This window comes from Apium graveolens, chromosome 4, assembly GCF_009905375.1.
Source record: "Apium graveolens cultivar Ventura chromosome 4, ASM990537v1, whole genome shotgun sequence".
NCBI lineage: Eukaryota > Viridiplantae > Streptophyta > Magnoliopsida > Apiales > Apiaceae > Apium > Apium graveolens.
Window position 1 is genome coordinate 158,344,361 of NC_133650.1, and position 12,651 is coordinate 158,357,011.

The following is a 12,651-nucleotide window of genomic DNA, read 5'->3' on the forward strand; positions in this document are numbered from 1 at the left end:
CGTGTGATTTTAGCGCGTATTTTCTTCCTAACACGGGTCAACAATTCAACTTTCCCTAGCTTAGTTAAAACAACTTTGCTACAAGTTAATAAAAGTAATCCCAATTTTGAAGTTTTGGTTCATAAGTGATTTATTATTCAAATCGTCAAGTTTCGTATTATCTTATATTTATACAAAGTAAAATCTGGATAGAATGATGGGACAGTGCTCAGAATCCTCCAAACCAGTTTCTCTCATTTCACAACATTCCTCAAATTGATTGGTTTTAGAATTTTTTATCTTACATATTCAGTCAGTTATAGATTTTTGGCTTTTCATATCCCACACTCGATCAATTTTGAGCTTTACGCCTTCAAAATTTTGTCAGATGTTGAACCTATTTATTTATTTATGTAGATATATAGATTTGCAGTCATGCACTACAAAAGATTGACAACAGGCAGAGAGGGAAAAATTTTCAGTTTTCAACCATCAGGTTTTCTTTCTCTCATTTTCAATTCGCATTTGAAAAGCCGTGTACTTGTATGATCTATGTTAGGTATTTGCTTTGATTTGTACCATTGGATTGAAAGCGAAAAACTGGATTGCAGCTCCCTCTGTTTTGGTTCTGCGAAAGTATAAATGTTTAAATAATAATATATGATATTTTTACTATATTTGTGTAGAGTGGGCTTGCGAGTCAAGATAACCCTTTTTTCCTCTGATCTGTTCTTTTATGTGTTAATTCATGCATTTGTCAGGATAACAGACAATGATCATGGACTTTGACTTTAAAGATCTAAGTTATCTTCCTTTTTCTGCATATGGCTCACTACTTTTAGTCTTATTTGCTTATCCATTTATCCATTAACTCTGGGTATTATATTATGCTAAACATTTGTGTATATTTATCATTTTATATTCCCTTTATCTGCGCCTGGTGACGTTTAGCGGTGAACTCATAACTGTAGTTTTCCTGCCGAAAGCATGGAAAGTGGCATAGCCTCCTTCCAAGAATTTGGTAATGATGGGCTTTATGATGTTAATGGATTGAAGCATTGTTCATTTATTCAGTATTGCTACCAAATTTTTCTCTCTTTCGCAGCCCATAAGTTCCCTACAAGGGGTTGGGAAAAGGTACAACTTTTTGTTGTGTTTGTTCTATATCAGCTATAGATTATTTTGTTAGACCATGGAAGAAAGTATTGGATGTATAGAATTGAGTGTGATTGATGGATTATATTTTATGAAGATCAAACACTTATGTGTATAATGCAAACTAAATAATTGTACTTGAAAAGTTTATCCACTTTTCAAGAAGCATCTAGTATTATCACGCACTGATAAAACAAAGTCCGTTACACAATCTGCACAAACTAGCACAGTCATATTTATGCCCTGCATTTTAGAGCATATATTAAATCTATTTTTATCTAAAGGCTTTGAATCTACACCTTCGACTCCATTGTTATTACAAGTTATGCGTATACCACAACTATTTTCTAAATAAATACTATTACAATAAAATTTGGTTAAAAGAATTAATGGTAGGGTATGCTATAATCAAATACCATCAGATATTTTCTACTTGTTTGTTAGTAACTTCACATTGATAGTTTAAAGTGTCTTGGGTGAATAGTTACTCAAGTTTTAGCATTTGTTTTTTTTACCATTAAGTTATCAGCTTATGCAGGTTGTCTTTGAACCTTCTTTTTCAGTTTTTGAACCTTGCAAGGATGGTAAAGTTGTCTCATTGGTCTTGTAAGAAAATATCTGTAACATATATTCGTTAAATCAATAATTTGGATCTGATCTCAGTGATTTTTTAACTAAATACTTTTTTCATATTACATTTGATGTTGCAGCTCAATACACTACGCCTTCTTCCGATGCATGCATCATACTAGGTGTCATCATTACCTCCTACCCAGGTATCCGGTCTTATGCTTTATTATTATCATCATTTTCTTTCAGGCTTAGTTTATTGCCTTTGCTCTTATTCTAAAGTAATAGGGTAACTATAGTTGCATGATAAACATAAAGCGGTGATAATGAACCTGAACATAATTTGAATATAGGAACAAATAATATGAACAAACTTTAACGTGGGTTAATCAATCGCCAAAAAGTCACTAACCAATCTATAACATTGTCTAATAAATTAGAAGTAGACGCATTTCTGTACATATCATGCAAGCTTCTTTGTTTGTGATCTGAGCTTTTTATAGTTGTAAACTAAGGTTCTTTGTTTGATGTTTATTTGTATGAGATACAATTTTTATACATTTATTTTTAAAAAATAGATGTAACGCATATAAATTGCTTATGTTTTACTTATTTAGGGATAGAATATGAAAGTGGCGCACACAAAAAATGCACATAAACACACAGACAGACAGAAACAACTACACAAGTGTTGTGCTCCCTCCGTTTAATGTTTGGTCAGCAGAACAATCACTTCTTCCTTTTGTGTGTTTGTGTGTTGTGCTCCCTTCAACCATGTCTAAGTGTAGATGGAATATACAAGTAACAATGTAGATAATACAAGAGACATAAGTTTTTGTCAAGACACCAGACATACATAACTTTCTGCCACTAAATTGGTGCCTCACAGATGAAGAATATTTTCAACAGCTAGCTGAAGAAATAGTCAGAGTCTGGGTTGTATCATATACAGAAGTCAGAATTTATTATGATGATGGTTTTTTCACTAGACTTGGTAGTAATCTAATGAATACAGTTTCAACCACATAATTCAAAAGAGTGATCAATTTGTTGAAGGACAAGGATATAATCACAAGATTTTGGAAAGCTGCATACTGTGTATGGGTAAGGGAAAGAGATGAGAAAATTGCAAGGGCAAAGGCTGAAAAGGAAGAAAGAGATAGGAAGTATGCAGAAGAACTTGCAAGAATGGAGAAAAGATCAAATGAGCTTAAAGCAAAAGGGTTGAGCAGACTCTCCAAGGATGGACATTTTCTGAACATAAAAGTTGGCAGATTCTCCAAATTTAGAGAAAAATATTTAAATGGTTATTGATTGGATGAGTGGCTCAAGCTTATGGAAGCCTTAAGGGGAACTGAGATCTTAGAAGAAATGGAAGTTATGATAACTCTTAAGGATCTCATTAGAAAAGAGCCAGGCTATGAGGACTTTATGTAATGAATTTCCTGTTAAAGATTCTATTACCTCTCAATGATAAGTATTGTACTTTTGTCATTTTTTTTGTAAAGTCTAGTTGTTCGTTGTAGCTTGGGGTTTGTTAGATATATTTGATAATGTCATGTCTAATATGATTTGTGTTTAGTTTTCAAATCTTACTTAAACAGGACAAATCAGTACTTAACTGGAAATCAGCACTTATACTGAAGTCAGAACTTAAGTGGTCAGAACTTAAGTTATCAGGAGATATTTATCAGGAGATAATATCAGGACTTAATGAGACTTTCAGATAAGGAAGGCGGTTGATTGAAAGAAAAGAAGATCAAGACAAACGCAAGAAGAGATATGCATGAAGAATGAATTCTATGAAGAATAGAATACTTGGAAGAAAAGATATCTGATTGATATATTTTAGGAAGCAGAATTATATTCCATATCAATTAGCGATTATCTTGTAACTGTGTAATATATAAACACAGACATAGGGTTTACACTATAAGTGTTATCATTATCGAGAATAATATTCATTATAACCCTAGCAGCTCTCGTGATAATTTGTTCATCACTGAGAGAGGACAGTTCCATATTGTAACAGAGTTTATTATATTGAATAAAGTTTGTTTTCTGTTACACAATGTTCTTTAATTTGATTTGATTGTGATAAACACTGTATTCAACCCCCTTCTACAGTGTGTGTGACCTAACAAGTGGTATCAGAGCCGATCTGTTAACACACAAACAGTTTAAGATCCAAAAATAATCATGTCTGAAGAAGAAACTCCAACCAAGCCCACCAAAACTGAAGAACCTCCAATGACTCAAATCCATAGTCGATATGAGACTATTAGAGTTCCCATACTGAAACCATCTGAATATTCCATATGGAAGGTGAGGATGTCTATGTTTCTGGAAGCTACTGATCCAGAATACCTTGACAGAATCAATGAAGGGCCACACAAGCTAACCAAACTCAATGTTGTAGTTACAGGTCAACCAGCAAAGTCTGTACCAAAGGAGAAAAATGATTATACTGCTGAAGATATCTCGTCAATTGCTAAGGATGCTAAGGTACGACACTTGCTACATAGTGCTATTGATAATGTAATGTCAAACAGAGAAATCAACTGCAAGACTGCAAAGGAGATATGGGATGCATTGGAGACAAGATTCCAGGGAACCGAATCAATTAAGAAGAACAGGAAGACAATACTTACTCAAGAGTATGAACACTTTGACTCAAAGCCTGATGAGTCATTAACTGGTTTATATGCAAGATTTGTCAAACTCTTGAATGATTTGTCACTAGTCGACAAGGAATATGATCTTGAGGATTCAAATCTTAAACTCCTGTTAGCACTTCCTGAAAGATGGGATTTAAAGGCCACCACTATAAGAGACAACTATAATCTTGAAGAAACAACTCTTGATGAAATTTATGGGATGCTCAAGACTCATGAACTTGAGATGGAACAAAGAAGCAAGAGGAAAGGAGGAAAGTCAAGGATAGTTGCTCTTAAGGCTGAGGAGGAATCTCTCAAAGCAGCTACCTCAAGGAAAGTCAAGGGAAAAGCTCTCACAACAAAGTCTGATATTGAGTCATCAAGTTCTGATAGTGATGATGACTCGGAAACTGAAAGCTTGCCTGAGATGGATGCTGATGAAGAGATGATGAAGCTGTGTGCTCTTATGGTGAAAGGAATCACAAGAATTGCATACAGAAAATTCAGGAAGGGAAAGAAATTTTCCAGGAAAGGTGCAAGTTCTGATAAGAAGAGTTTCAGAAAATCTGAAGGCAAAGGAGGGAAGTCTGACAGAGGAGATTACACAAATGTCAAATGCTACAACTGTGGTGAGAAAGGCCACATATCTCCTGATTGGAAGAAAGTGAAGAGTGACAAAGGCAAGGTTCTTGTCACAAAGAAGAAAAGCTAGACAGACACTTCAGATTCTGAAAGTGAGGAGAACTATGCCTTGATGGCAAATGCTGATAGCAGTTCTGATGCTGCTGAGTTAAAGGTACCTCAAACTACTTATGCCTTTCATACTGATGATATTAATGAGTTGAGAAAATATCTTAAAACCATGTTCATTAGTTGTAGAGATCAAACTTTAACATGTGAAAGATTAACTTCTGAAAATCTTGCTTGTAAAAAGAGGAATGATTATTTAGAAAAAGAGTTAGTCATGTTCCATCAAACTCAGAAAGATAGAGATGATGCTTTCTATGTTAGGGATGAAGTACTTAAAATGAATGAATCTCTAAAAACTGAGTTAGAAAAGGAAAGAGATATTATCAGAACTTTGACTAACTCTGGCAGAACAACTCAGAATTTGTTAAGTAGTGGAAACTGGAAAGAGGGCTTAGGTTATGGAGATGATAAGAATGATAAAGGATCTGTAGAAATTGAGCCTATAGTTGTTAAACAAAAGCCAAAGTTGAAACCTGTTAAGTTTATAGCTGTAAAGTCTGATACTGATAAATCAGAAGTTAAAGAGAAATTAACTTCTGACAAACCAAAACAGGGTAAGCCAGCTGAAGTAAATATAGGCTTAATGACAAAGAAGCAGCTTAAGCATAAGCTGAAAGATGTTAAGAATGTAAACAAGGTAAAGTCACCTAGGAAAAATAGGAATGGAAAGGAAGGTGTGAACAAAAGTAATGATTATAAGCCTGTTCCTAATGCTCCTAGAAAAACATGTCATAACTGTGGAAGTTCTAACCATCTGGCTTCTTTTTACAAGAAAAATAAGAACATAAACTCCTTACCTTTAAAGTTAGAAGTTAAGAGTCAGTCTGTTAGATATAAGCCACAAAATCCTTGTTTTCATTATGGTAGTTTATGGCATTCCATTTATACTTGTAAGGAATATCATAGTTTGTACTATGATTATTATCAAATAAAACCTTCTTTAAAGAAAGTTAGCATTGTTCCTTCTAGTGTAAGTTCTGATACAAAGTCTGATAGTGTAAATGATGATAAGAAAAATGATAACATAAACTCTGATGCTAAATCCGCTGCAAACGTTAACAAACTTAATAAGGCCAAAGGATCCAAGCAAGTCTGGGTCCTTAAAATTAATCATTAGTCGTCTTTGTGATTGCAGGGCAGCAGGAAAAATATCCTAGTTCTGGACAATGGATGTTCAGGACATATGACTGGAAATAAAGACCTGCTTTCAGACTTTGTGGAGAAAGCAGGCCCAAGTGTTTCGTATGGAGATGGCAACATTGGAAAAACCTTGGGATATGGCAATATCAATTTGGGGAATGTCATCATTGAAAAAGTAGCTCTGATCTCAGGACTTAAATACAATCTGCTGAGTGTTAGTCAAATCTATGACAGAGGTTATCATGTGGATTTCTTTGAAGAACACTGCGAAGTTGTAAGCAAATCTACAGACAAAGTTGTTCTGAAAGGATATAGGCATGGTAACATTTATGAAGCCAAGCTTTCAACAAGTACTGATGGTTCTGCAATCTGTCTGTTAAGTAGAGCATCAATTGAACAAAGCTGGAATTGGCACAAAAAACTCTCTCATTTAAATTTTAACAATATAAATGAACTAGTCAAGAAAGATCTTGTGAGAGGACTGCCAAAATCAGTATTTGCTCCTGATGGCCTTTGAGATTCATGTCAGAAGGCTAAACAAAGAAAATCTTCATTCAAGAGCAAGAATAAATCATCAATTCTTGAGCCTTATAACCTACTACATGTTGATCTATTGGGTCCAGTGAATGTCATGTCTATTGCAAAGAAGAAATATGCTATGGTCATAGTGGATGAGTTTTCCAGATACACATGGGTGTATTTCTTGCATGCAAAAAGTGAAATTGCATCTATTTTGATTGATCATGTCAAGCAACTGGATAAATTGGTCAAAAATTCTGTGAAAATTATAAGAAGTGATAATGGCACTGAGTTCAAGAATTTGATTATGGAAGAGTTCTGCAAAGACCATGGAATAAACCAGGAATTTTCTGCTCCTGGAACTCCACAGCAAAATGGAGTTGTTGAAAGAAATAATAGAACTCTTATTGAAGTTGCACGAACTATGCTTGATGAAGCAAAGCTACCAACCTATTTTTGGGCTGAAGCTGTGCAGACTGCTTATTTTACTCAGAATGCAACACTCATTAACAAGCATGGAAAGACACCATATGAGATGGTGAAGAAAAAGAAGCCAAATCTGAAGTATTTTCATGTATTTGGATGCAAGTGTTTTGTTCTTAAGACTCATCCTGAACAGCTATCCAAATTGATCTAAAAGCTGATGAAGGAATTTTTGTTGGATATCCACTTTGCACAAAAGCCTTCAGAGTCTACAATTTAAGAACAATGGTTGTCATGGAATCTATCAATATCTCTTTTGATGATAAGAAGATTACTGGACTTGAAGATTTCAATGATCATGATAAGCTGAGATTTGAAAATGAAGATTTAAATTCTGATACTGTAAATTCTGAAAGTCTAAATCCTGATACTGCAAACTCTGAAAGATTAAACTCTGAAGTTATTGAAACTGTGGTGACTACGCCAAAGGAAGATGCACCTGTGCAGGGGGAGCATACTGAAGATACAACCACATCTCAAAAAGCATCAGAACCTGCAACTAGCTCTTCAAGTTCTGATTCATCAACTTCTGATGAGCCAAGTTCTGATAATTCTGGAAACTCAAATTCTGAAGGATCCAACTCAGAGAGCATAATTTCAGGGGGAGCATCAGAAAATTTTGATGAAGACAGCATGGATCATGAGGGAGCATCCAGTTCTAGAGAAAACCTTCCATCTGCAAGGAAGTGGACTAAATCACATACACCTGACTTAATTATTGGAAATCCTGATGTAGGTGTCAGAACTAGAATAGCTACATCAAATGAATGTCTTTATAATTCTTTTCTTTCTCAGGCTGAACCAAAGAAAGTGGAAGAAGCTCTTCAAGATGCTGATTGGGTGCAAGCAATGCAGGAAGAGTTAAATGAATATGAATGAAACAAAGTCTAGACCCTAGTGCCAAGACCAAAGAACAGATCTGTTGTTGGTATAAAGTGGGTGTTCAGAAACAAAACTGATAGTGATGGCATAATTATAAGGAATAAAGCGAGGCTGGTTGTAAAAGGATATTCTCAACAGGAGGGAATTGATTATGATGAAATATTTGCACCAGTTGCTAGATTGGAAGCCATAAGGATATTTTTGGCTTATGCTGCTCACAAAAAGTCTACTGTCTTTCAAATGGATGTGAAAAGTGCTTTTCTCAATGGAGAATTGGAAGAGGAAGTATATGTTGAATAACCTCCAGGCTTTGTAGATTCCAAACTTCCAAATCATGTCTACAGGCTTGATAAAGCACTTTATGGCCTTAAGCAAGCTCCAAAAGCATGGTATGAGACTTTAGCTCAGTTTCTTCTGGAAAGTGGATACAACAGAGGAACTATTGACAAAACACTGTTCTACCTCAACCATGGAAAGGACTTACTTTTGGTGCAAATATATGTTGATGATATCATTTTTGGTTCTACAAATGGCAGACTTTGCAAGAAGTTTGCCAAACTGATGCAGTCAAGATATCAAATGAGTATGATGGGAGAACTTAGCTATTTTCTGGGCCTTCAAGTCAAGCAGAATGAAGAAGGCACTTTTATCTGTCAATCTAAGTACACCAGAAATTTGCTGAAGAAATTTGGAATGCAAGATTGTTCAAGTGCATCCACTCCCATGGCCACTGCAATAAAATTGGATAAGTAAACTGGTCCATCAGTAGATATTACTGATTACAGAGGTATGATTGGCTCCTTACTCTATCTAACTGCAAGTAGACCTGATATCATGTATGCTACCTGTCTTTTTACAAGATTTCAAGCAGATCCAAGAGAACCTCACTTAACAGTTGTGAAAAGAATTTTCAAGTACCTTAAGGGTACAACTGATCTTGGATTGTGGTATCCTAGAGAATCAGACTTTAAGCTAATAGGTTACTCAGATGCAGATTTTGCAGGATGCAAAATTGACAGGAAAAGCACAAGTGGAAGCTGCCAATTTCTTGGAGGCAGATTAGTTTCTTGGTTTAGCAAGAAACAAAAGTCAATTTCTACATCAACTGCAGAAGCAGAGTACATTATTGCAGGAAGCTGTTGTGCACAGATTCTTTGGATGAAGAATCAGTTACTGGATTATGGGTTAACATATTTTAAAATCCCTATATATTGTGATAATCAAAGTGATATTGCTATGACAGGTAATCTAGTTCAACACTTAATGACAAAGCACATCAGCATTAGGTACCACTTCATAAGGGAACATGTGGATGAAGGTACAGTGGAATTGCACTTTGTTCCAACAGATCAACAACTAGCAGATATCTTCACAAAACCACTGTGTGAAGCTACTTTTACAAGATTGGTAAATGAACTTGGAATGGTTTCAGGTTCTTTCTCTAAATCTGCTTAGTTTATGTTCTGATACATCAGATTTTATGATCAGTATTTACAGATATTACTACCTTTGTGTATTCTGTGCTTAAATTGAAAATTGCTTAAGTGCTGATTGTTGTCTGATGTGAATTTCTAAACTCTGATAGTGATATGAATGTTTCTGTGACTATTCAATCCAATGAGGATAATTGTGCTAGATGCTGACCTAGTAGTCTTCAATATACTAAAGTCCCATGTTTGAAGTAATTGTTTATGTGGAAATCTTTTAACAAAAGCAAATTCTAATATTGAGCTTAGTTAAGTTTACTTTGTGTATCTTATTACTAAGTCACAAACTAGAATAGTGCTTCTTATCTGTTAAGTTCTGGTGTTAGTAAATCTGATGGATGAACTAAGTGCTGATAAACCTCACTTATCAAAGGAAAAAGGAAAAGAAAAATAAATAAATACCAGGTACTCCTTTGAGATCTATAGTAAAAATGTGAAAGGGACGACCCAAGTGCATTGCTGGTATTAAGTAATATGCATCAGAAAAGCAAAATAAATATTTTTCTTGGTGACTTTTCACACTCTATGATTACTGGTGAAACACTATGATAATAGCATAAATTCTGATAAGCAATCGTGACTCACTTACACTGAGAAGCCACTGTAAAATGGAATTTCAAAAGATGCATAAAATGAGCACAAAACAGTTGAGGCGGACTCATGCATGAACTCATTCTAAAGTAGACTAAGGAATGGAACACAGTTACCTTTGTTCCTTCTGAAAAGATTCTTGTTGAGCATCTTACAAAAGCTGATAAAATGCTGATAAATGATGATTTCAAGACACAGTTGCTAGTTACTGCACTGAGTACAAGGCACCTTCAAGGTCAACACTCAATCACTCATGACAAGGTGAATAAAATTCAAGAAAACTTGATCCAGCAAGATAAGAATCTGAAACTTGAAAAGAAAAGGTTTTTCCAACCTACCTTTGACAGAATTGCCTACATTGAGAAAACTCAAGAGAAGCAACAGTCTCAGATTGATGAAATTTTGAAGAATCAAGCTTCTCATCAAAATCAACTCAATGAGATCCAATCCTCAGTGGAATTGATTGTCTCTCTTCTATTCCCTGTTGATGCCAAAAAGGGGGAGAAAGTAATTAAGTCCAAATGCAAACCTTTTAAGACACTGAAGGGAAAGGATGATGGAAAAGATGATCCGGGAAACTCTAGAATGGGTGGTGGTCATGGTCAAGGTAAAGGTCTTTCATCGAGTAGGACTAGAACTACAAGTCAAAGAACAAGTTCTGATATTGGGAGAAGAATAACTTCTGATACTGGTAAAAGGATAAGTTCTGATGAACATCTGGAACTTGATGAGGAAATTTCAAGACAGTTATTTCTGAAAGAAAATCCAGGAATGGACTTTGAGAGTCTAAAGGAAGAAGAAGCTAGACTTAAGTTAGAAAAAGTCAACTCCAAATCTGAAGCTTCTGTTGTTGAAAAGAAAATTCCTTAGGCTAAAGCATTGTAATAAAAGAAAGGGTAAATTTTGTGGCAACTAAGGCCAAATCACAATTACATATAGATCCAAGGTCTAAGGGCAAAGAAAAAGTTGGTGAACTTGTAAAGGATTATGTGCCTCCTATGGATGAAGAAATATCTGTTGAAGATGCTAATCTTACTCTGGTTGCAAAGAAGATTTCTCAAACAACCTCTGACATGGCTCAAGTTATTCAGAGTCAAGATATAGTAAGTTCTGATATGACACTGAAGCAAGCAACCTCTGACATAGCTCAAGTTGGCTTGATATCAAAAGATAAGGAAAAGGAAACCTCTGACATTGCTCATGTTAAACCTTCAAAATTACTCCTACCAGGATTCACTAAAGCCAAGCAAACTCAATCTTTGAAGACTGCAACAAGTGGTTTTGAAGCAAGATTGGTTATAGGAAAGGAAGCAAGAGATAAATCTGGATTAGGTAGTGCTGATGAAAGAAGAGTGCAGAACACAACCAATGATCCAACTTCCTTAAGTGAACCAGGTGTTGGAGCAACTCCTGAAAGATTGAATCAGCTTAAATCTGTACAGATGGTTTACCATACCTTCTTGAAAGAACACATCTTGTTATATTTCATGACAGATGGAAGGGTTTACCACATAAGGGAGAATGCTATACCACTGAAGTATTTTGAGGAACTAGAACATGTTCTATTTTTACTTCAAGTGAAGAATAGATTAACAGAAAGTGCTGCAAATTATTTGAAGACTCAAATTCAGAGACAGAAGAAGCTTTATTCTGTAAATTCTGACAGCATATACTGTCCCAAGAACAGAGATCACAAGGGTGATATTGTTGAGATGAAGCCTAACTCTGCTAAGATTATAACTACTTTTCTGGGTTATAAGGCTGTAGAATTCAATCTTGAGTCTGACAAGGCATATTTGATCAGACTGGATCAGGACATAAGGAAAGCCAGAATAAATGATCTCAGGGCTGCTATCTTTCAAATTGGTGAAGATACAGTTGAATTAAAGAATGCTAAAAGGAGGATGATTGATGAACTTAAATATGCTGAGAGATGTTTGTTAAAGAACTATCTCAGAACAACTCCTGATATCAAAGAGATCAGTAATTGAAGCCAAGTCAAGATATACAACAGCTCAAATTCTGATGTATATACAGACTGAAGTTGTTATCAGAAGTTAAAGTTGGTAAAGCTTTAAGGACTGTAAGTTGTAGTTATCTAGTCAAATTCTCATGCATTTGTACTTAATGTTTTTGACATCATCAAATATCTGTTAAACTTGTATATTATGCTAATTTACAAGTTGGGGGAGATTGTTAGATATATTTGATAATGTCATGTCTAATATGATTTGTGTTTAGTTTTCAGATCTTACTTAAACAGGACAAATCAGTACTTAACTGGAAATCAACACTTATACTGAAGTTAGAACTTAAGTTGTCAGAACTTAAGTTATCAGGAGATATTTATCAGGAGATAATATCAGGACTTAAGGAGACTTTCAGATAAGGAAGGCGGTTGATTGAAAGGAAAGAAGATCAAGACAAACGCAAGAAGA